This window comes from Paroedura picta, chromosome 1, assembly GCF_049243985.1.
Source record: "Paroedura picta isolate Pp20150507F chromosome 1, Ppicta_v3.0, whole genome shotgun sequence".
Taxonomy (NCBI): domain Eukaryota; kingdom Metazoa; phylum Chordata; class Lepidosauria; order Squamata; family Gekkonidae; genus Paroedura; species Paroedura picta.
This window is the reverse complement of record NC_135369.1, coordinates 188,112,811-188,139,204: the sequence shown is the minus strand read 5'-3', so window position 1 is coordinate 188,139,204 and position 26,394 is coordinate 188,112,811.

The following is a 26,394-nucleotide window of genomic DNA, read 5'->3' as shown; positions in this document are numbered from 1 at the left end:
TTCACTGGGTACTTATCCGTACGAAAATCCCTATTGATTTACCTGTTTTTAAAAGGAAATAAAATGTGAAAAAAATATTTCTACATCCCATGGCCTTTCCCAACTATTTATATTTTTCTCTTACAGGTCTAACACTTCTGAAAAACCAATACAACGCCCACCCGGAACAATATATAAAGCTAAACGAACCGTTCACTGGGTACTTATCCGTACGAAAAACCCTATTGATTTACCTGTTTTTACAAGGAAGTAAATGTGAAAAAAATATTTCTACATCCCATGGCCTTTCCCAACCATTTAAATTTTTCTCTTACAGGTCTAACACTTCCAAAAAAACAATACAACGCCCACCCTTAACAATGTATAAAGCTAAACAAACCGTTCACTGGGCACTTATCCGTACGAAAAACCCTATTGATTTACCTGTTTTTACAAGGAAATAAAATGTGAAAAAAATATTTCTACATCCCATGGCCTTTCCCAACCATTTAAATTTTTTTCTTACAGGTCTAACGCTTCCGAAAAACCAATACAACGCCCACCCGGAACAATATATAAAGCTAAACGAACCGTTCACTCGGTACTTATCCGTACGAAAATCCCTATTGATTTTCCTGTTTTTATAAGGAAGTAAAATGTGAAAAAAATATTTCTACATCCCATGGCCTTTCCCAACTATTTAAATTTTTCTCTTACATGTCTAACACTTCCAAAAAACCAATACAACGCCCACCCGGAACAATATATAAAGCTAAACGAACCGTTCACTGGGTAATTATCCGTACGAAAAACCCAATTGATTTACCTGTTTTTACAAGGAAGTAAATGTGAAAAAAATATTTCTACATCCCATGGCCTTTCCCAACCATTTAAATTTTTCTCTTACAGGTCTAACGCTTCCGAAAAACCAATACAACGCCCACCCGGAACAATATATAAAGCTAAACGAACCGTTCACTGGGTACTTATCCGTACGAAAAACCCTATTGATTTACCTGTTTTTACAAGGAAGTAAATGTGAAAAAAATATTTCTACATCCCATGGCCTTTCCCAACCATTTAAATTTTTCTCTTACATGTCTAACACTTCCAAAAAACCAATACAACGCCCACCCGGAACAATATATAAAGCTAAACGAACCGTTCACTGGGTAATTATCCGTACGAAAAACCCAATTGATTTACCTGTTTTTACAAGGAAGTAAATATGAAAAAAATATTTCTACATCACATGGCCTTTCCCAACCATTTAAATTTTTCTCTTACAGGTCTAACACTTCCGAAAAAACAATACAACGCCCACCCGGAACAATGTATAAAGCTAAATGAACGGTTCACTGGGTACTTATCCGTACGAAAATCCCTATTGATTTACCTGTTTTTAAAAGGAAATAAAATGTGAAAAAAATATTTCTACATCCCATGGCCTTTCCCAACTATTTATATTTTTCTCTTACAGGTCTAACACTTCTGAAAAACCAATACAACGCCCACCCGGAACAATATATAAAGCTAAACGAACCGTTCACTGGGTACTTATCCGTACGAAAAACCCTATTGATTTACCTGTTTTTAAAAGGAAATAAAATGTGAAAAAAATATTTCTACATCCCATGGCCTTTCCCAACTATTTATATTTTTCTCTTACAGGTCTAACACTTCTGAAAAACCAATACAACGCCCACCCGGAACAATATATAAAGCTAAACGAACCGTTCACTGGGTACTTATCCGTACGAAAAACCCTATTGATTTACCTGTTTTTACAAGGAAGTAAATGTGAAAAAAATATTTCTACATCCCATGGCCTTTCCCAACCATTTAAATTTTTCTCTTACAGGTCTAACACTTCCAAAAAAACAATACAACGCCCACCCTTAACAATGTATAAAGCTAAACAAACCGTTCACTGGGCACTTATCCGTACGAAAAACCCTATTGATTTACCTGTTTTTACAAGGAAATAAAATGTGAAAAAAATATTTCTACATCCCATGGCCTTTCCCAACCATTTAAATTTTTTTCTTACAGGTCTAACGCTTCCGAAAAACCAATACAACGCCCACCCGGAACAATATATAAAGCTAAACGAACCGTTCACTCGGTACTTATCCGTACGAAAATCCCTATTGATTTTCCTGTTTTTATAAGGAAGTAAAATGTGAAAAAAATATTTCTACATCCCATGGCCTTTCCCAACCATTTAAATTTTTCTCTTACATGTCTAACACTTCCAAAAAACCAATACAACGCCCACCCGGAACAATATATAAAGCTAAACGAACCGTTCACTGGGTACTTATCCGTACGAAAATCCCTATTGATTTACCTGTTTTTAAAAGGAAATAAAATGTGAAAAAAATATTTCTACATCCCATGGCCTTTCCCAACCATTTAAATTTTTCTCTTACAGGTCTAACACTTCTGAAAAACCAATACAACGCCCACCCGGCACAATATATAAAGCTAAACGAACTGTTCACTGGGTACATTTCCGTACGAAAATCCCTATTGATTTTCCTGTTTTTATAAGGAAGTAAAATGTGAAAAAAATATTTCTACATCCCATGGCCTTTCCCAACCTTTTAAATTTTTCTCTTACATGTCTAACACTTCCAAAAAACCAATACAACGCCCACCCGGAACAATATATAAAGCTAAGCGAACCGTTCACTGGGTAATTATCCGTACGAAAATCCCTATTAATTTACCTGTTTTTAAAAGGAAATAAAATGTGAAAAAAATATTTCTACATCCCATGGCCTTTCCCAACCATTTAAATTTTTCTCTTACAGGTCTAACACTTCTGAAAAACCAATACAACGCCCACCCGGAACAATATATAAAGCTAAACGAACCGTTCACTGGGTACTTATCCGTACGAAAAACCCTATTGATTTACCTGTTTTTACAAGGAAGTAAATGTGAAAAAAATATTTTTACATCCCATGGCCTTTCCCAACCATTTAAATTTTTCTCTTACAGGTCTAACACTTCCAAAAAACCTATACAACGCCCACCCGGAACAATATATAAAGCTAAACGAACCGTTCACTGGGTACTTATCCGTATGAAAATCCCTATCGATTTTCCTGTTTTTACAAGGAAGTAAAATGTGAAAAAAATATTTCTACATCCCATGGCCTTTCCCAACCATTTAAATTTTTCTCATACAGGTCTAACACTTCCGAAAAAACAATACAACGCCCACCCGGAACAATGTATAAAGCTAAATGAACCGTTCACTGGGTACTTATCCGTACGAAAATCCCTATTGATTTACCTGTTTTTAAAAGGAAATAAAATGTGAAAAAAATATTTCTACATCCCATGGCCTTTCCCAACTATTTATATTTTTCTCTTACAGGTCTAACACTTCTGAAAAACCAATACAACGCCCACCCGGAACAATATATAAAGCTAAACGAACCGTTCACTGGGTACTTATCCGTACGAAAAACCCTATTGATTTACCTGTTTTTACAAGGAAGTAAATGTGAAAAAAATATTTCTACATCCCATGGCCTTTCCCAACCATTTAAATTTTTCTCTTACAGGTCTAACACTTCCAAAAAAACAATACAACGCCCACCCTTAACAATGTATAAAGCTAAACAAACCGTTCACTGGGCACTTATCCGTACGAAAAACCCTATTGATTTACCTGTTTTTACAAGGAAATAAAATGTGAAAAAAATATTTCTACATCCCATGGCCTTTCCCAACCATTTAAATTTTTTTCTTACAGGTCTAACGCTTCCGAAAAACCAATACAACGCCCACCCGGAACAATATATAAAGCTAAACGAACCGTTCACTCGGTACTTATCCGTACGAAAATCCCTATTGATTTTCCTGTTTTTATAAGGAAGTAAAATGTGAAAAAAATATTTCTACATCCCATGGCCTTTCCCAACTATTTAAATTTTTCTCTTACATGTCTAACACTTCCAAAAAACCAATACAACGCCCACCCGGAACAATATATAAAGCTAAACGAACCGTTCACTGGGTAATTATCCGTACGAAAAACCCAATTGATTTACCTGTTTTTACAAGGAAGTAAATGTGAAAAAAATATTTCTACATCCCATGGCCTTTCCCAACCATTTAAATTTTTCTCTTACAGGTCTAACGCTTCCGAAAAACCAATCCAACGCTCACCCGGAACAATATATAAAGCTAAACGAACCGTTCACTGGGTACTTATCCGTACGAAAAACCCTATTGATTTACCTGTTTTTACAAGGAAGTAAATGTGAAAAAAATATTTCTACATCCCATGGCCTTTCCCAACCATTTAAATTTTTCTCTTACATGTCTAACACTTCCAAAAAACCAATACAACGCCCACCCGGAACAATATATAAAGCTAAACGAACCGTTCACTGGGTAATTATCCGTACGAAAAACCCAATTGATTTACCTGTTTTTACAAGGAAGTAAATATGAAAAAAATATTTCTACATCCCATGGCCTTTCCCAACCATTTAAATTTTTCTCTTACAGGTCTAACACTTCCGAAAAAACAATACAACGCCCACCCGGAACAATGTATAAAGCTAAATGAACGGTTCACTGGGTACTTATCCGTACGAAAATCCCTATTGATTTACCTGTTTTTAAAAGGAAATAAAATGTGAAAAAAATATTTCTACATCCCATGGCCTTTCCCAACTATTTATATTTTTCTCTTACAGGTCTAACACTTCTGAAAAACCAATACAACGCCCACCCGGAACAATATATAAAGCTAAACGAACCGTTCACTGGGTACTTATCCGTACGAAAAACCCTATTGATTTACCTGTTTTTACAAGGAAGTAAATGTGAAAAAAATATTTCTACATCCCATGGCCTTTCCCAACCATTTAAATTTTTCTCTTACAGGTCTAACACTTCCAAAAAAACAATACAACGCCCACCCTTAACAATGTATAAAGCTAAACAAACCGTTCACTGGGCACTTATCCGTACGAAAAACCCTATTGATTTACCTGTTTTTACAAGGAAATAAAATGTGAAAAAAATATTTCTACATCCCATGGCCTTTCCCAACCATTTAAATTTTTTTCTTACAGGTCTAACGCTTCCGAAAAACCAATACAACGCCCACCCGGAACAATATATAAAGCTAAACGAACCGTTCACTCGGTACTTATCCGTACGAAAATCCCTATTGATTTTCCTGTTTTTATAAGGAAGTAAAATGTGAAAAAAATATTTCTACATCCCATGGCCTTTCCCAACCATTTAAATTTTTCTCTTACATGTCTAACACTTCCAAAAAACCAATACAACGCCCACCCGGAACAATATATAAAGCTAAACGAACCGTTCACTGGGTACTTATCCGTACGAAAATCCCTATTGATTTACCTGTTTTTAAAAGGAAATAAAATGTGAAAAAAATATTTCTACATCCCATGGCCTTTCCCAACCATTTAAATTTTTCTCTTACAGGTCTAACACTTCTGAAAAACCAATACAACGCCCACCCGGCACAATATATAAAGCTAAACGAACTGTTCACTGGGTACATTTCCGTACGAAAATCCCTATTGATTTTCCTGTTTTTATAAGGAAGTAAAATGTGAAAAAAATATTTCTACATCCCATGGCCTTTCCCAACCTTTTAAATTTTTCTCTTACATGTCTAACACTTCCAAAAAACCAATACAACGCCCACCCGGAACAATATATAAAGCTAAGCGAACCGTTCACTGGGTAATTATCCGTACGAAAATCCCTATTAATTTACCTGTTTTTAAAAGGAAATAAAATGTGAAAAAAATATTTCTACATCCCATGGCCTTTCCCAACCATTTAAATTTTTCTCTTACAGGTCTAACACTTCTGAAAAACCAATACAACGCCCACCCGGAACAATATATAAAGCTAAACGAACCGTTCACTGGGTACTTATCCGTACGAAAAACCCTATTGATTTACCTGTTTTTACAAGGAAGTAAATGTGAAAAAAATATTTTTACATCCCATGGCCTTTCCCAACCATTTAAATTTTTCTCTTACAGGTCTAACACTTCCAAAAAACCTATACAACGCCCACCCGGAACAATATATAAAGCTAAACGAACCGTTCACTGGGTACTTATCCGTACGAAAATCCCTATTGATTTACCTGTTTTTAAAAGGAAATAAAATGTGAAAAAAATATTTCTACATCCCATGGCCTTTCCCAACCATTTAAATTTTTCTCCTACAGGTCTAACACTTCTGAAAAACCAATACAACGCCCACCCGGAACAATATATAAAGCTAAACGAACCGTTCACTGGGTACTTATCCGTACGAAAATCCCTATTGATTTACCTGTTTTTAAAAGGAAATAAAATGTGAAAAAAATATTTCTACATCCCATGGCCTTTCCCAACCATTTAAATTTTTCTCTTACAGGTCTAACACTTCTGAAAAACCAATACAACGCCCACCCGGAACAATATATAAAGCTAAACGAACCGTTCACTGGGTTCTTATCCATACGAAAAACCCTATTGATTTACCTGTTTTTACAAGGAAGTATATGTGAAAAAAATATTTCTACTTCCCATGGCCTTTCCCAACCTTTTAAATTTTTCTCTTACAGGTCTAACACTTCCGAAAAACCAATACAACGCCCACCCGGAACAATATATAAAGCTAAATGAACCGTTCACTGGGTACTTATCCGTATGAAAATCCCTATCGATTTTCCTGTTTTTACAAGGAAGTAAAATGTGAAAAAAATATTTCTACATCCCATGGCCTTTCCCAACCATTTAAATTTTTCTCATACAGGTCTAACACTTCCGAAAAAACAATACAACGCCCACCCGGAACAATGTATAAAGCTAAATGAACCGTTCACTGGGTACTTATCCGTACGAAAATCCCTATTGATTTACCTGTTTTTAAAAGGAAATAAAATGTGAAAAAAATATTTCTACATCCCATGGCCTTTCCCAACTATTTATATTTTTCTCTTACAGGTCTAACACTTCTGAAAAACCAATACAACGCCCACCCGGAACAATATATAAAGCTAAACGAACCGTTCACTGGGTACTTATCCGTACGAAAAACCCTATTGATTTACCTGTTTTTACAAGGAAGTAAATGTGAAAAAAATATTTCTACATCCCATGGCCTTTCCCAACCATTTAAATTTTTCTCTTACAGGTCTAACACTTCCAAAAAAACAATACAACGCCCACCCTTAACAATGTATAAAGCTAAACAAACCGTTCACTGGGCACTTATCCGTACGAAAAACCCTATTGATTTACCTGTTTTTACAAGGAAATAAAATGTGAAAAAAATATTTCTACATCCCATGGCCTTTCCCAACCATTTAAATTTTTTTCTTACAGGTCTAACGCTTCCGAAAAACCAATACAACGCCCACCCGGAACAATATATAAAGCTAAACGAACCGTTCACTCGGTACTTATCCGTACGAAAATCCCTATTGATTTTCCTGTTTTTATAAGGAAGTAAAATGTGAAAAAAATATTTCTACATCCCATGGCCTTTCCCAACTATTTAAATTTTTCTCTTACATGTCTAACACTTCCAAAAAACCAATACAACGCCCACCCGGAACAATATATAAAGCTAAACGAACCGTTCACTGGGTAATTATCCGTACGAAAAACCCAATTGATTTACCTGTTTTTACAAGGAAGTAAATGTGAAAAAAATATTTCTACATCCCATGGCCTTTCCCAACCATTTAAATTTTTCTCTTACAGGTCTAACGCTTCCGAAAAACCAATACAACGCCCACCCGGAACAATATATAAAGCTAAACGAACCGTTCACTGGGTACTTATCCGTACGAAAAACCCTATTGATTTACCTGTTTTTACAAGGAAGTAAATGTGAAAAAAATATTTCTACATCCCATGGCCTTTCCCAACCATTTAAATTTTTCTCTTACATGTCTAACACTTCCAAAAAACCAATACAACGCCCACCCGGAACAATATATAAAGCTAAACGAACCGTTCACTGGGTAATTATCCGTACGAAAAACCCAATTGATTTACCTGTTTTTACAAGGAAGTAAATATGAAAAAAATATTTCTACATCCCATGGCCTTTCCCAACCATTTAAATTTTTCTCTTACAGGTCTAACACTTCCAAAAAACCTATACAACGCCCACCCGGAACAATATATAAAGCTAAACGAACCGTTCACTGGGTACTTATCCGTACGAAAATCCCTATTGATTTACCTGTTTTTAAAAGGAAATAAAATGTGAAAAAAATATTTCTACATCCCATGGCCTTTCCCAACCATTTAAATTTTTCTCCTACATGTCTAACACTTCTGAAAAACCAATACAACGCCCACCCGGAACAATATATAAAGCTAAACGAACCGTTCACTGGGTACTTATCCGTACGAAAATCCCTATTGATTTACCTGTTTTTAAAAGGAAATAAAATGTGAAAAAAATATTTCTACATCCCATGGCCTTTCCCAACCATTTAAATTTTTCTCTTACAGGTCTAACACTTCTGAAAAACCAATACAACGCCCACCCGGAACAATATATAAAGCTAAACGAACCGTTCACTGGGTACTTATCCGTACGAAAAACCCTATTGATTTACCTGTTTTTACAAGGAAGTATAAGTGAAAAAAATATTTCTACATCCCATGGCCTTTCCCAACCATTTAAATTTTTCTCTTACAGGTCTAACTCTTCCGAAAAACCAAAACAACGCCCACCCGGAACAATATATAAAGCTAAACGAACGGTTCACTGGGTACTTATCCGTATGAAAATCCCTATCGGTTTTCCTGTTTTTACAAGGAAGTAAAATGTGAAAAAAATATTTCTACATCCCATGGCATTTACCAACCATTTAAATTTTTCTCTTACAGGTCTAACACTTCCGAAAAACCAATACAACGCCCACCCGGAACAATATATAAAGCTAAACGAACCGTTCACTGGGTACTTATCCGTACGAAAAACCCTATTGATTTACCTGTTTTTACAAGGAAGTAAATGTGAAAAAAATATTTCTACATCCCATGGCCTTTCCCAACCATTTAAATTTTTCTCTTACAGGTCTAACACTTCCAAAAAAACAATACAACGCCCACCCTTAACAATGTATAAAGCTAAACAAACCGTTCACTGGGCACTTATCCGTACGAAAAACCCTATTGATTTACCTGTTTTTACAAGGAAATAAAATGTGAAAAAAATATTTCTACATCCCATGGCCTTTCCCAACCATTTAAATTTTTTTCTTACAGGTCTAACGCTTCCGAAAAACCAATACAACGCCCACCCGGAACAATATATAAAGCTAAACGAACCGTTCACTCGGTACTTATCCGTACGAAAATCCCTATTGATTTTCCTGTTTTTATAAGGAAGTAAAATGTGAAAAAAATATTTCTACATCCCATGGCCTTTCCCAACCATTTAAATTTTTCTCTTACATGTCTAACACTTCCAAAAAACCAATACAACGCCCACCCGGAACAATATATAAAGCTAAACGAACCGTTCACTGGGTAATTATCCGTACGAAAAACCCAATTGATTTACCTGTTTTTACAAGGAAGTAAATGTGAAAAAAATATTTCTACATCCCATGGCCTTTCCCAACCATTTAAATTTTTCTCTTACAGGTCTAACGCTTCTGAAAAACCAATACAACGCCCACCCGGAACAATATATAAAGCTAAACGAACCGTTCACTGGGTACTTATCCGTACGAAAAACCCTATTGATTTACCTGTTTTTACAAGGAAGTAAATGTGAAAAAAATATTTCTACATCCCATGGCCTTTCCCAACCATTTAAATTTTTCTCTTACATGTCTAACACTTCCAAAAAACCAATACAACGCCCACCCGGAACAATATATAAAGCTAAACGAACCGTTCACTGGGTAATTATCCGTACGAAAAACCCAATTGATTTACCTGTTTTTACAAGGAAGTAAATATGAAAAAAATATTTCTACATCCCATGGCCTTTCCCAACCATTTAAATTTTTCTCTTACAGGTCTAACACTTCCAAAAAACCTATACAACGCCCACCCGGAACAATATATAAAGCTAAACGAACCGTTCACTGGGTACTTATCCGTACGAAAATCCCTATTGATTTACCTGTTTTTAAAAGGAAATAAAATGTGAAAAAAATATTTCTACATCCCATGGCCTTTCCCAACCATTTAAATTTTTCTCCTACATGTCTAACACTTCTGAAAAACCAATACAACGCCCACCCGGAACAATATATAAAGCTAAACGAACCGTTCACTGGGTACTTATCCGTACGAAAATCCCTATTGATTTACCTGTTTTTAAAAGGAAATAAAATGTGAAAAAAATATTTCTACATCCCATGGCCTTTCCCAACCATTTAAATTTTTCTCTTACAGGTCTAACACTTCTGAAAAACCAATACAACGCCCACCCGGAACAATATATAAAGCTAAACGAACCGTTCACTGGGTACTTATCCGTACGAAAAACCCTATTGATTTACCTGTTTTTACAAGGAAGTATAAGTGAAAAAAATATTTCTACATCCCATGGCCTTTCCCAACCATTTAAATTTTTCTCTTACAGGTCTAACTCTTCCGAAAAACCAAAACAACGCCCACCCGGAACAATATATAAAGCTAAACGAACGGTTCACTGGGTACTTATCCGTATGAAAATCCCTATCGGTTTTCCTGTTTTTACAAGGAAGTAAAATGTGAAAAAAATATTTCTACATCCCATGGCATTTACCAACCATTTAAATATTTCTCTTACAGGTCTAACACTTCCGAAAAACCAATACAACGCCCACCCGGAACAATATATAAAGCTAAACGAACCGTTCACTGGGTACTTATCCGTACGAAAAACCCTATTGATTTACCTGTTTTTACAAGGAAGTAAATGTGAAAAAAATATTTCTACATCCCATGGCCTTTCCCAACCATTTAAATTTTTCTCTTACATGTCTAACACTTCCAAAAAACCAATACAACGCCCACCCGGAACAATATATAAAGCTAAACGAACCGTTCACTGGGTAATTATCCGTACGAAAAACCCAATTGATTTACCTGTTTTTACAAGGAAGTAAATGTGAAAAAAATATTTCTACATCCCTTGGCCTTTCCCAACCATTTAAATTTTTCTCTTACAGGTCTAACACTTCCAAAAAACCTATACAACGCCCACCCGGAACAATATATAAAGCTAAACGAACCGTTCACTGGGTACTTATCCGTACGAAAATCCCTATTGATTTACCTGTTTTTAAAAGGAAATAAAATGTGAAAAAAATATTTCTACATCCCATGGCCTTTCCCAACCATTTAAATTTTTCTCCTACAGGTCTAACACTTCTGAAAAACCAATACAACGCCCACCCGGAACAATATATAAAGCTAAACGAACCGTTCACTGGGTACTTATCCGTACGAAAAACCCTATTGATTTACCTGTTTTTACAAGGAAGTAAATGTGAAAAAAATATTTCTACATCCCATGGCCTTTCCCAACCATTTAAATTTTTCTCTTACAGGTCTAACACTTCCGAAAAACCAATACAACGCCCACCCGGAACAATATATAAAGCTAAACGAACCGTTCACTGGGTACTTATCCGTACGAAAAACCCTATTGATTTACCTGTTTTTACAAGGAAGTATAAGTGAAAAAAATATTTCTACATCCCATGGCCTTTCCCAACCATTTAAATTTTTCTCTTACAGGTCTAACTCTTCCGAAAAACCAAAACAACGCCCACCCGGAACAATATATAAAGCTAAACGAACGGTTCACTGGGTACTTATCCGTATGAAAATCCCTATCGGTTTTCCTGTTTTTACAAGGAAGTAAAATGTGAAAAAAATATTTCTACATCCCATGGCATTTACCAACCATTTAAATTTTTCTCTTACAAGTCTAACACTTCCGAAAAAACAATACAACGCCCACCCTTAACAATGTATAAAGCTAAACAAACCGTTCACTGGGCACTTATCCGTACGAAAAACCCTATTGATTTACCTGTTTTTAAAAGGAAATAAAATGTGAAAAAAATATTTCTACATCCCATGGCCTTTCCCAACCATTTAAATTTTTCTCCTACAGGTCTAACACTTCTGAAAAACCAATACAACGCCCACCCGGAACAATATATAAAGCTAAACGAACCGTTCACTGGGTACTTATCCGTACGAAAAACCCTATTGATTTACCTGTTTTTACAAGGAAGTAAATGTGAAAAAAATATTTCTACATCCCATGGCCTTTCCCAACCATTTAAATTTTTCTCTTACAGGTCTAACACTTCCGAAAAACCAATACAACGCCCACCCGGAACAATATATACAGCTAAACGAACCGTTCACTGGGTACTTATCCGTACGAAAAACCCTATTGATTTACCTGTTTTTACAAGGAAGTATATGTGAAAAAAATATTTCTACTTCCCATGGCCTTTCCCAACCATTTAAATTTTTCTCTTACAGGTCTAACACTTCCGAAAAACCAATACAACGCCCACCCGGAACAATATATAAAGCTAAATGAACCGTTCACTGGGTACTTATCCGTATGAAAATCCCTATCCATTTTCCTGTTTTTACAAGGAAGTAAAATGTGAAAAAAATATTTCTACATCCCATGGCCTTTCCCAACCATTTAAATTTTTCTCTTACAGGTCTAACACTTCCGAAAAAACAATACAACGCCCACCCGGAACAATGTATAAAGCTAAACAAACCGTTCACTGGGCACTTATCCGTACGAAAAACCCTATTGATTTACCTGTTTTTACAAGGAAATAAAATGTGAAAAAAATATTTCTACATCCCATGGCCTTTCCCAACCATTTAAATTTTTCTCTTACAGGTCTAACACTTCCGAAAAAACAATACAACGCCCACCCGGAACAATGTATAAAGCTAAACAAACCGTTCACTGGGTACTTATCCGTACGAAAAACCCTATTGATTTACCTGTTTTTACAAGGAAGTAAATGTGAAAAAAATATTTCTACATCCCATGGCCTTTCCCAACCATTTAAATTTTTCTCTTACATGTCTAACACTTCCAAAAAACCAATACAACGCCCACCCGGAACAATATATAAAGCTAAACGAACCGTTCACTGGGTAATTATCCGTACGAAAAACCCAATTGATTTACCTGTTTTTACAAGGAAGTAAATGTGAAAAAAATATTTCTACATCCCATGGCCTTTCCCAACCATTTAAATTTTTCTCTTACAGGTCTAACACTTCCAAAAAACCTATACAACGCCCACCCGGAACAATATATAAAGCTAAACGAACCGTTCACTGGGTACTTATCCGTACGAAAATCCCTATTGATTTACCTGTTTTTAAAAGGAAATAAAATGTGAAAAAAATATTTCTACATCCCATGGCCTTTCCCATCCATTTAAATTTTTCTCCTACAGGTCTAACACTTCTGAAAAACCAATACAACGCCCACCCGGAACAATATATAAAGCTAAACGAACCGTTCACTGGGTACTTATCCGTACGAAAAACCCTATTGATTTACCTGTTTTTACAAGGAAGTAAATGTGAAAAAAATATTTCTACATCCCATGGCCTTTCCCAACCATTTAAATTTTTCTCTTACAGGTCTAACACTTCCGAAAAACCAATACAACGCCCACCCGGAACAATATATAAAGCTAAACGAACCGTTCACTGGGTACTTATCCGTACGAAAAACCCTATTGATTTACCTGTTTTTACAAGGAAGTATAAGTGAAAAAAATATTTCTACATCCCATGGCCTTTCCCAACCATTTCAATTTTTCTCTTACAGGTCTAACTCTTCCGAAAAACCAAAACAACGCCCACCCGGAACAATATATAAAGCTAAACGAACGGTTCACTGGGTACTTATCCGTATGAAAATCCCTATCGGTTTTCCTGTTTTTATAAGGAAGTAAAATGTGAAAAAAATATTTCTACATCCCATGGCCTTTCCCAACCATTTAAATTTTTCTCTTACATGTCTAACACTTCCAAAAAACCAATACAATGCCCACCCGGAACAATATATAAAGCTAAACGAACCGTTCACTGGGTAATTATCCGTACGAAAAACCCAATTGATTTACCTGTTTTTACAAGGAAGTAAATGTGAAAAAAATATTTCTACATCCCATGGCCTTTCCCAACCATTTAAATTTTTCTCTTACAGGTCTAACACTTCCAAAAAACCTATACAACGCCCACCCGGAACAATATATAAAGCTAAACGAACCGTTCACTGGGTACTTATCCGTACGAAAATCCCTATTGATTTACCTGTTTTTAAAAGGAAATAAAATGTGAAAAAAATATTTCTACATCCCATGGCCTTTCCCAACCATTTAAATTTTTCTCCTACATGTCTAACACTTCTGAAAAACCAATACAACGCCCACCCGGAACAATATATAAAGCTAAACGAACCGTTCACTGGGTACTTATCCGTACGAAAATCCCTATTGATTTACCTGTTTTTAAAAGGAAATAAAATGTGAAAAAAATATTTCTACATCCCATGGCCTTTCCCAACCATTTAAATTTTTCTCTTACAGGTCTAACACTTCTGAAAAACCAATACAACGCCCACCCGGAACAATATATAAAGCTAAACGAACCGTTCACTGGGTACTTATCCGTACGAAAAACCCTATTGATTTACCTGTTTTTACAAGGAAGTATAAGTGAAAAAAATATTTCTACATCCCATGGCCTTTCCCAACCATTTAAATTTTTCTCTTACAGGTCTAACTCTTCCGAAAAACCAAAACAACGCCCACCCGGAACAATATATAAAGCTAAACGAACGGTTCACTGGGTACTTATCCGTATGAAAATCCCTATCGGTTTTCCTGTTTTTACAAGGAAGTAAAATGTGAAAAAAATATTTCTACATCCCATGGCATTTACCAACCATTTAAATTTTTCTCTTACAGGTCTAACACTTCCGAAAAACCAATACAACGCCCACCCGGAACAATATATAAAGCTAAACGAACCGTTCACTGGGTACTTATCCGTACGAAAAACCCTATTGATTTACCTGTTTTTACAAGGAAGTAAATGTGAAAAAAATATTTCTACATCCCATGGCCTTTCCCAACCATTTAAATTTTTCTCTTACATGTCTAACACTTCCAAAAAACCAATACAACGCCCACCCGGAACAATATATAAAGCTAAACGAACCGTTCACTGGGTAATTATCCGTACGAAAAACCCAATTGATTTACCTGTCTTTACAAGGAAGTAAATGTGAAAAAAATATTTCTACATCCCTTGGCCTTTCCCAACCATTTAAATTTTTCTCTTACAGGTCTAACACTTCCAAAAAACCTATACAACGCCCACCCGGAACAATATATAAAGCTAAACGAACCGTTCACTGGGTACTTATCCGTACGAAAATCCCTATTGATTTACCTGTTTTTAAAAGGAAATAAAATGTGAAAAAAATATTTCTACATCCCATGGCCTTTCCCAACCATTTAAATTTTTCTCCTACAGGTCTAACACTTCTGAAAAACCAATACAACGCCCACCCGGAACAATATATAAAGCTAAACGAACCGTTCACTGGGTACTTATCCGTACGAAAAACCCTATTGATTTACCTGTTTTTACAAGGAAGTAAATGTGAAAAAAATATTTCTACATCCCATGGCCTTTCCCAACCATTTAAATTTTTCTCTTACAGGTCTAACACTTCCGAAAAACCAATACAACGCCCACCCGGAACAATATATAAAGCTAAACGAACCGTTCACTGGGTACTTATCCGTACGAAAAACCCTATTGATTTACCTGTTTTTACAAGGAAGTATAAGTGAAAAAAATATTTCTACATCCCATGGCCTTTCCCAACCATTTAAATTTTTCTCTTACAGGTCTAACTCTTCCGAAAAACCAAAACAACGCCCACCCGGAACAATATATAAAGCTAAACGAACGGTTCACTGGGTACTTATCCGTATGAAAATCCCTATCGGTTTTCCTGTTTTTACAAGGAAGTAAAATGTGAAAAAAATATTTCTACATCCCATGGCATTTACCAACCATTTAAATTTTTCTCTTACAAGTCTAACACTTCCGAAAAAACAATACAACGCCCACCCTTAACAATGTATAAAGCTAAACAAACCGTTCACTGGGCACTTATCCGTACGAAAAACCCTATTGATTTACCTGTTTTTAAAAGGAAATAAAATGTGAAAAAAATATTTCTACATCCCATGGCCTTTCCCAACCATTTAAATTTTTCTCCTACAGGTCTAACACTTCTGAAAAACCAATACAACGCCCACCCGGAACAATATATAAAGCTAAACGAACCGTTCACTGGGTACTTATCCGTACGAAAAACCCTATTGATTTACCTGTTTTTACAAGGAAGTAAATGTGAAAAAAATATTTCTACATCCCATGGCCTTTCCCAACCATTTAAATTTTTCTCTTACAGGTCTAACACTTCCGAAAAACCAATACAACGCCCACCCGGAACAATATATAAAGCTAAACGAACCGTTCACTGGGTACTTATCCGTACGAAAAACCCTATTGATTTACCTGTTTTTACAAGGAAGTATATGTGAAAAAAATATTTCTACTTCCCATGGCCTTTCCCAACCATTTAAATTTTTCTCTTACAGGTCTAACACTTCCGAAAAACCAATACAACGCCCACCCGGAACAATATATAAAGCTAAACGAACCGTTCACTGGGTAATTATCCGTACGAAAAACCCAATTGATTTACCTGTTTTTACAAGGAAGTAAATGTGAAAAAAATATTTCTACATCCCATGGCCTTTCCCAACCATTTAAATTTTTCTCTTACAGGTCTAACACTTCCAAAAAACCTGTACAACGCCCACCCGGAACAATATATAAAGCTAAACGAACCGTTCACTGGGTACTTATCCGTACGAAAATCCCTATTGATTTACCTGTTTTTAAAAGGAAATAAAATGTGAAAAAAATATTTCTACATCCCATGGCCTTTCCCATCCATTTAAATTTTTCTCCTACAGGTCTAACACTTCTGAAAAACCAATACAACGCCCACCCGGAACAATATATAAAGCTAAACGAACCGTTCACTGGGTACTTATCCGTACGAAAAACCCTATTGATTTACCTGTTTTTACAAGGAAGTAAATGTGAAAAAAATATTTCTACATCCCATGGCCTTTCCCAACCATTTAAATTTTTCTCTTACAGGTCTAACACTTCCGAAAAACCAATACAACGCCCACCCGGAACAATATATAAAGCTAAACGAACCGTTCACTGGGTACTTATCCGTACGAAAAACCCTATTGATTTACCTGTTTTTACAAGGAAGTATAAGTGAAAAAAATATTTCTACATCCCATGGCCTTTCCCAACCATTTCAATTTTTCTCTTACAGGTCTAACTCTTCCGAAAAACCAAAACAACGCCCACCCGGAACAATATATAAAGCTAAACGAACGGTTCACTGGGTACTTATCCGTATGAAAATCCCTATCGGTTTTCCTGTTTTTATAAGGAAGTAAAATGTGAAAAAAATATTTCTACATCCCATGGCCTTTCCCAACCATTTAAATTTTTCTCTTACATGTCTAACACTTCCAAAAAACCAATACAATGCCCACCCGGAACAATATATAAAGCTAAACGAACCGTTCACTGGGTAATTATCCGTACGAAAAACCCAATTGATTTACCTGTTTTTACAAGGAAGTAAATGTGAAAAAAATATTTCTACATCCCATGGCCTTTCCCAACCATTTAAATTTTTCTCTTACAGGTCTAACACTTCCAAAAAACCTATACAACGCCCACCCGGAACAATATATAAAGCTAAACGAACCGTTCACTGGGTACTTATCCGTACGAAAATCCCTATTGATTTACCTGTTTTTAAAAGGAAATAAAATGTGAAAAAAATATTTCTACATCCCATGGCCTTTCCCAACCATTTAAATTTTTCTCCTACATGTCTAACACTTCTGAAAAACCAATACAACGCCCACCCGGAACAATATATAAAGCTAAACGAACCGTTCACTGGGTACTTATCCGTACGAAAATCCCTATTGATTTACCTGTTTTTAAAAGGAAATAAAATGTGAAAAAAATATTTCTACATCCCATGGCCTTTCCCAACCATTTAAATTTTTCTCTTACAGGTCTAACACTTCTGAAAAACCAATACAACGCCCACCCGGAACAATATATAAAGCTAAACGAACCGTTCACTGGGTACTTATCCGTACGAAAAACCCTATTGATTTACCTGTTTTTACAAGGAAGTATAAGTGAAAAAAATATTTCTACATCCCATGGCCTTTCCCAACCATTTAAATTTTTCTCTTACAGGTCTAACTCTTCCGAAAAACCAAAACAACGCCCACCCGGAACAATATATAAAGCTAAACGAACGGTTCACTGGGTACTTATCCGTATGAAAATCCCTATCGGTTTTCCTGTTTTTACAAGGAAGTAAAATGTGAAAAAAATATTTCTACATCCCATGGCATTTACCAACCATTTAAATTTTTCTCTTACAGGTCTAACACTTCCGAAAAACCAATACAACGCCCACCCGGAACAATATATAAAGCTAAACGAACCGTTCACTGGGTACTTATCCGTACGAAAAACCCTATTGATTTACCTGTTTTTACAAGGAAGTAAATGTGAAAAAAATATTTCTACATCCCATGGCCTTTCCCAACCATTTAAATTTTTCTCTTACATGTCTAACACTTCCAAAAAACCAATACAACGCCCACCCGGAACAATATATAAAGCTAAACGAACCGTTCACTGGGTAATTATCCGTACGAAAAACCCAATTTATTTACCTGTTTTTACAAGGAAGTAAATGTGAAAAAAATATTTCTACATCCCTTGGCCTTTCCCAACCATTTAAATTTTTCTCTTACAGGTCTAACACTTCCAAAAAACCTATACAACGCCCACCCGGAACAATATATAAAGCTAAACGAACCGTTCACTGGGTACTTATCCGTACGAAAATCCCTATTGATTTACCTGTTTTTAAAAGGAAATAAAATGTGAAAAAAATATTTCTACATCCCATGGCCTTTCCCAACCATTTAAATTTTTCTCCTACAGGTCTAACACTTCTGAAAAACCAATACAACGCCCACCCGGAACAATATATAAAGCTAAACGAACCGTTCACTGGGTACTTATCCGTACGAAAAACCCTATTGATTTACCTGTTTTTACAAGGAAGTAAATGTGAAAAAAATATTTCTACATCCCATGGCCTTTCCCAACCATTTAAATTTTTCTCTTACAGGTCTAACACTTCCGAAAAACCAATACAACGCCCACCCGGAACAATATATAAAGCTAAACGAACCGTTCACTGGGTACTTATCCGTACGAAAAACCCTATTGATTTACCTGTTTTTACAAGGAAGTATAAGTGAAAAAAATATTTCTACATCCCATGGCCTTTCCCAACCATTTAAATTTTTCTCTTACAGGTCTAACTCTTCCGAAAAACCAAAACAACGCCCACCCGGAACAATATATAAAGCTAAACGAACGGTTCACTGGGTACTTATCCGTATGAAAATCCCTATCGGTTTTCCTGTTTTTACAAGGAAGTAAAATGTGAAAAAAATATTTCTACATCCCATGGCATTTACCAACCATTTAAATTTTTCTCTTACAAGTCTAACACTTCCGAAAAAACAATACAACGCCCACCCTTAACAATGTATAAAGCTAAACAAACCGTTCACTGGGCACTTATCCGTACGAAAAACCCTATTGATTTACCTGTTTTTAAAAGGAAATAAAATGTGAAAAAAATATTTCTACATCCCATGGCCTTTCCCAACCATTTAAATTTTTCTCCTACAGGTCTAACACTTCTGAAAAACCAATACAACGCCCACCCGGAACAATATATAAAGCTAAACGAACCGTTCACTGGGTACTTATCCGTACGAAAAACCCTATTGATTTACCTGTTTTTACAAGGAAGTAAATGTGAAAAAAATATTTCTACATCCCATGGCCTTTCCCAACCATTTAAATTTTTCTCTTACAGGTCTAACACTTCCGAAAAACCAATACAACGCCCACCCGGAACAATATATAAAGCTAAACGAACCGTTCACTGGGTACTTATCCGTACGAAAAACCCTATTGATTTACCTGTTTTTACAAGGAAGTATATGTGAAAAAAATATTTCTACTTCCCATGGCCTTTCCCAACCATTTAAATTTTTCTCTTACAGGTCTAACACTTCCGAAAAACCAATACAACGCCCACCCGGAACAATATATAAAGCTAAATGAACCGTTCACTGGGTACTTATCCGTATGAAAATCCCTATCCATTTTCCTGTTTTTACAAGGAAGTAAAATGTGAAAAAAATATTTCTACATCCCATGGCCTTTCCCAACCATTTAAATTTTTCTCTTACAGGTCTAACACTTCCGAAAAAACAATACAACGCCCACCCGGAACAATGTATAAAGCTAAACAAACCGTTCACTGGGCACTTATCCGTACGAAAAACCCTATTGATTTACCTGTTTTTACAAGGAAATAAAATGTGAAAAAAATATTTCTACATCCCATGGCCTTTCCCAACCATTTAAATTTTTCTCTTACAGGTCTAACACTTCCGAAAAAACAATACAACGCCCACCCGGAACAATGTATAAAGCTAAACAAACCGTTCACTGGGTACTTATCCGTACGAAAAACCCTATTGATTTACCTGTTTTTACAAGGAAGTAAATGTGAAAAAAATATTTCTACATCCCATGGCCTTTCCCAACCATTTAAATTTTTCTCTTACATGTCTAACACTTCCAAAAAACCAATACAACGCCCACCCGGAACAATATATAAAGCTAAACGAACCGTTCACTGGGTAATTATCCGTACGAAAAACCCAATTGATTTACCTGTTTTTACAAGGAAGTAAATGTGAAAAAAATATTTCTACATCCCATGGCCTTTCCCAACCATTTAAATTTTTCTCTTACAGGTCTAACACTTCCAAAAAACCTATACAACGCCCACCCGGAACAATATATAAAGCTAAACGAACCGTTCACTGGGTACTTATCCGTACGAAAATCCCTATTGATTTACCTGTTTTTAAAAGGAAATAAAATGTGAAAAAAATATTTCTACATCCCATGGCCTTTCCCATCCATTTAAATTTTTCTCCTACAGGTCTAACACTTCTGAAAAACCAATACAACGCCCACCCGGAACAATATATAAAGCTAAACGAACCGTTCACTGGGTACTTATCCGTACGAAAAACCCTATTGATTTACCTGTTTTTACAAGGAAGTAAATGTGAAAAAAATATTTCTACATCCCATGGCCTTTCCCAACCATTTAAATTTTTCTCTTACAGGTCTAACACTTCCGAAAAACCAATACAACGCCCACCCGGAACAATATATAAAGCTAAACGAACCGTTCACTGGGTACTTATCCGTACGAAAAACCCTATTGATTTACCTGTTTTTACAAGGAAGTATAAGTGAAAAAAATATTTCTACATCCCATGGCCTTTCCCAACCATTTCAATTTTTCTCTTACAGGTATAACTCTTCCGAAAAACCAAAACAACGCCCACCCAGAACAATATATAAAGCTAAACGAACGGTTCACTGGGTACTTATCCGTATGAAAATCCCTATCGGTTTTCCTGTTTTTATAAGGAAGTAAAATGTGAAAAAAATATTTCTACATCCCATGGCCTTTCCCAACCATTTAAATTTTTCTCTTACATGTCTAACACTTCCAAAAAACCAATACAATGCCCACCCGGAACAATATATAAAGCTAAACGAACCGTTCACTGGGTAATTATCCGTACGAAAAACCCAATTGATTTACCTGTTTTTACAAGGAAGTAAATGTGAAAAAAATATTTCTACATCCCATGGCCTTTCCCAACCATTTAAATTTTTCTCTTACAGGTCTAACACTTCCAAAAAACCTATACAACGCCCACCCGGAACAATATATAAAGCTAAACGAACCGTTCACTGGGTACTTATCCGTACGAAAATCGCTATTGATTTACCTGTTTTTAAAAGGAAATAAAATGTGAAAAAAATATTTCTACATCCCATGGCCTTTCCCAACCATTTAAATTTTTCTCCTACAGGTCTAACACTTCTGAAAAACCAATACAACGCCCACCCGGAACAATATATAAAGCTAAACGAACCGTTCACTGGGTACTTATCCGTACGAAAATCCCTATTGATTTACCTGTTTTTAAAAGGAAATAAAATGTGAAAAAAATATTTCTACATCCCATGGCCTTTCCCAACCATTTAAATTTTTCTCTTACAGGTCTAACACTTCTGAAAAACCAATACAACGCTCACCCGGAACAATATATAAAGCTAAACGAACCGTTCACTGGGTACTTATCCGTACGAAAAACCCTATTGATTTACCTGTTTTTACAAGGAAGTATATGTGAAAAAAATATTTCTACTTCCCATGGCCTTTCCCAACCATTTAAATTTTTCTCTTACAGGTCTAACACTTCCGAAAAACCAATACAACGCCCACCCGGAACAATATATAAAGCTAAATGAACCGTTCACTGGGTACTTATCCGTATGAAAATCCCTATCGATTTTCCTGTTTTTACAAGGAAGTAAAATGTGAAAAAAATATTTCTACATCCCATGGCCTTTCCCAACCATTTAAATTTTTCTCTTACAGGTCTAACACTTCCGAAAAAACAATACAACGCCCACCCGGAACAATGTATAAAGCTAAACAAACCGTTCACTGGGCACTTATCCGTACGAAAAACCCTATTGATTTACCTGTTTTTACAAGGAAATAAAATGTGAAAAAAATATTTCTACATCCCATGGCCTTTCCCAACCATTTAAATTTTTCTCTTACAGGTCTAACACTTCCGAAAAAACAATACAACGCCCACCCGGAACAATGTATAAAGCTAAACAAACCGTTCACTGGGCACTTATCCGTACGAAAAACCCTATTTATTTACCTGTTTTTACAAGGAAATAAAATGTGAAAAAAATATTTCTACATCCCATGGCCTTTCCCAAGCATTTAAATTTTTCTCTTACAGGTCTAACACTTCCGAAAAAACAATACAACGCCCACCCGGAACAATGTATAAAGCTAAACAAACCGTTCACTGGGTACTTATCCGTACGAAAAACCCTATTGATTTACCTGTTTTTACAAGGAAGTAAATGTGAAAAAAATATTTCTACATCCCATGGCCTTTCCCAACCATTTAAATTTTTCTCTTACATGTCTAACACTTCCGAAAAAACAATACAACGCCCACCCGGAACAATGTATAAAGCTAAACAAACCGTTCACTGGGCACTTATCCGTACGAAAAACCCTATTGATTTACCTGTTTTTACAAGGAAATAAAATGTGAAAAAAATATTTCTACATCCCATGGCCTTTCCCAACCATTTAAATTTTTCTCTTACAGGTCTAACACTTCCGAAAAAACAATACAACGCCCACCCGGAACAATGTATAAAGCTAAACAAACCGTTCACTGGGTACTTATCCGTACGAAAAACCCTATTGATTTACCTGTTTTTACAAGGAAGTAAATGTTAAAAATATATTTCTACATCCCATGGCCTTTCCCAACCATTTAAATTTTTCTCTTACAGGTCTAACACTTCTGAAAAACCAATACAACGCCCACCCGGAAGAATATATAAAGCTAAACGAACCGTTCACTGGGTACTTATCCGTACGAAAATCCCTATTGATTTACCTGTTTTTAAAAGGAAATAAAATGTGAAAAAAATATTTCTACATCCCATGGCCTTTCCCAACCATTTAAATTTTTCTCTTACAGGTCTAACACTTCTGAAAAACCAATACAACGCCCACCCGGAACAATATATAAAGCTAAACGAACCGTTCACTGGGTACTTATCCGTACGAAAAACCCTATTGATTTACCTGTTTTTACAAGGAAGTATAAGTGAAAAAAATATTTCTACATCCCATGGCCTTTCCCAACCATTTAAATTTTTCTCTTACAGGTCTAACTCTTCCGAAAAACCAAAACAACGCCCACCCGGAACAATATATAAAGCTAAACGAACGGTTCACTGGGTACTTATCCGTATGAAAATCCCTATTGGTTTTCCTGTTTTTACAAGGAAGTAAAATGTGAAAAAAATATTTCTACATCCCATGGCATTTACCAACCATTTAAATTTTTCTCTTACAGGTCTAACACTTCCGAAAAACCAATACAACGCCCACCCGGAACAATATATAAAGCTAAACGAACCGTTCACTGGGTACTTATCCGTACGAAAAACCCTATTGATTTACCTGTTTTTACAAGGAAGTAAATGTGAAAAAAATATTTCTACATCCCATGGCCTTTCCCAACCATTTAAATTTTTCTCTTACATGTCTAACACTTCCAAAAAACCAATACAACGCCCACCCGGAACAATATATAAAGCTAAACGAACCGTTCACTGGGTAATTATCCGTACGAAAAACCCAATTGATTTACCTGTTTTTACAAGGAAGTAAATGTGAAAAAAATATTTCTACATCCCTTGGCCTTTCCCAACCATTTAAATTTTTCTCTTACAGGTCTAACACTTCCAAAAAACCTATACAACGCCCACCCGGAACAATATATAAAGCTAAACGAACCGTTCACTGGGTACTTATCCGTACGAAAATCCCTATTGATTTACCTGTTTTTAAAAGGAAATAAAATGTGAAAAAAATATTTCTACATCCCATGGCCTTTCCCAACCATTTAAATTTTTCTCCTACAGGTCTAACACTTCTGAAAAACCAATACAACGCCCACCCGGAACAATATATAAAGCTAAACGAACCGTTCACTGGGTACTTATCCGTACGAAAAACCCTATTGATTTACCTGTTTTTACAAGGAAGTAAATGTGAAAAAAATATTTCTACATCCCATGGCCTTTCCCAACCATTTAAATTTTTCTCTTACAGGTCTAACACTTCCGAAAAACCAATACAACGCCCACCCGGAACAATATATAAAGCTAAACGAACCGTTCACTGGGTACTTATCCGTACGAAAAACCCTATTGATTTACCTGTTTTTACAAGGAAGTATAAGTGAAAAAAATATTTCTACATCCCATGGCCTTTCCCAACCATTTAAATTTTTCTCTTACAGGTCTAACTCTTCCGAAAAACCAAAACAACGCCCACCCGGAACAATATATAAAGCTAAACGAACGGTTCACTGGGTACTTATCCGTATGAAAATCCCTATCGGTTTTCCTGTTTTTACAAGGAAGTAAAATGTGAAAAAAATATTTCTACATCCCATGGCATTTACCAACCATTTAAATTTTTCTCTTACAGGTCTAACACTTCCGAAAAACCAATACAACGCCCACCCGGAACAATATATAAAGCTAAACGAACCGTTCACTGGGTACTTATCCGTACGAAAAACCCTATTGATTTACCTGTTTTTACAAGGAAGTAAATGTGAAAAAAATATTTCTACATCCCATGGCCTTTCCCAACCATTTAAATTTTTCTCTTACATGTCTAACACTTCCAAAAAACCAATACAACGCCCACCCGGAACAATATATAAAGCTAAACGAACCGTTCACTGGGTAATTATCCGTACGAAAAACCCAATTGATTTACCTGTTTTTACAAGGAAGTAAATGTGAAAAAAATATTTCTACATCCCTTGGCCTTTCCCAACCATTTAAATTTTTCTCTTACAGGTCTAACACTTCCAAAAAACCTATACAACGCCCACCCGGAACAATATATAAAGCTAAACGAACCGTTCACTGGGTACTTATCCGTACGAAAATCCCTATTGATTTACCTGTTTTTAAAAGGAAATAAAATGTGAAAAAAATATTTCTACATCCCATGGCCTTTCCCAACCATTTAAATTTTTCTCCTACAGGTCTAACACTTCTGAAAAACCAATACAACGCCCACCCGGAACAATATATAAAGCTAAACGAACCGTTCACTGGGTACTTATCCGTACGAAAAACCCTATTGATTTACCTGTTTTTACAAGGAAGTAAATGTGAAAAAAATATTTCTACATCCCATGGCCTTTCCCAACCATTTAAATTTTTCTCTTACAGGTCTAACACTTCCGAAAAACCAATACAACGCCCACCCGGAACAATATATAAAGCTAAACGAACCGTTCACTGGGTACTTATCCGTACGAAAAACCCTATTGATTTACCTGTTTTTACAAGGAAGTATAAGTGAAAAAAATATTTCTACATCCCATGGCCTTTCCCAACC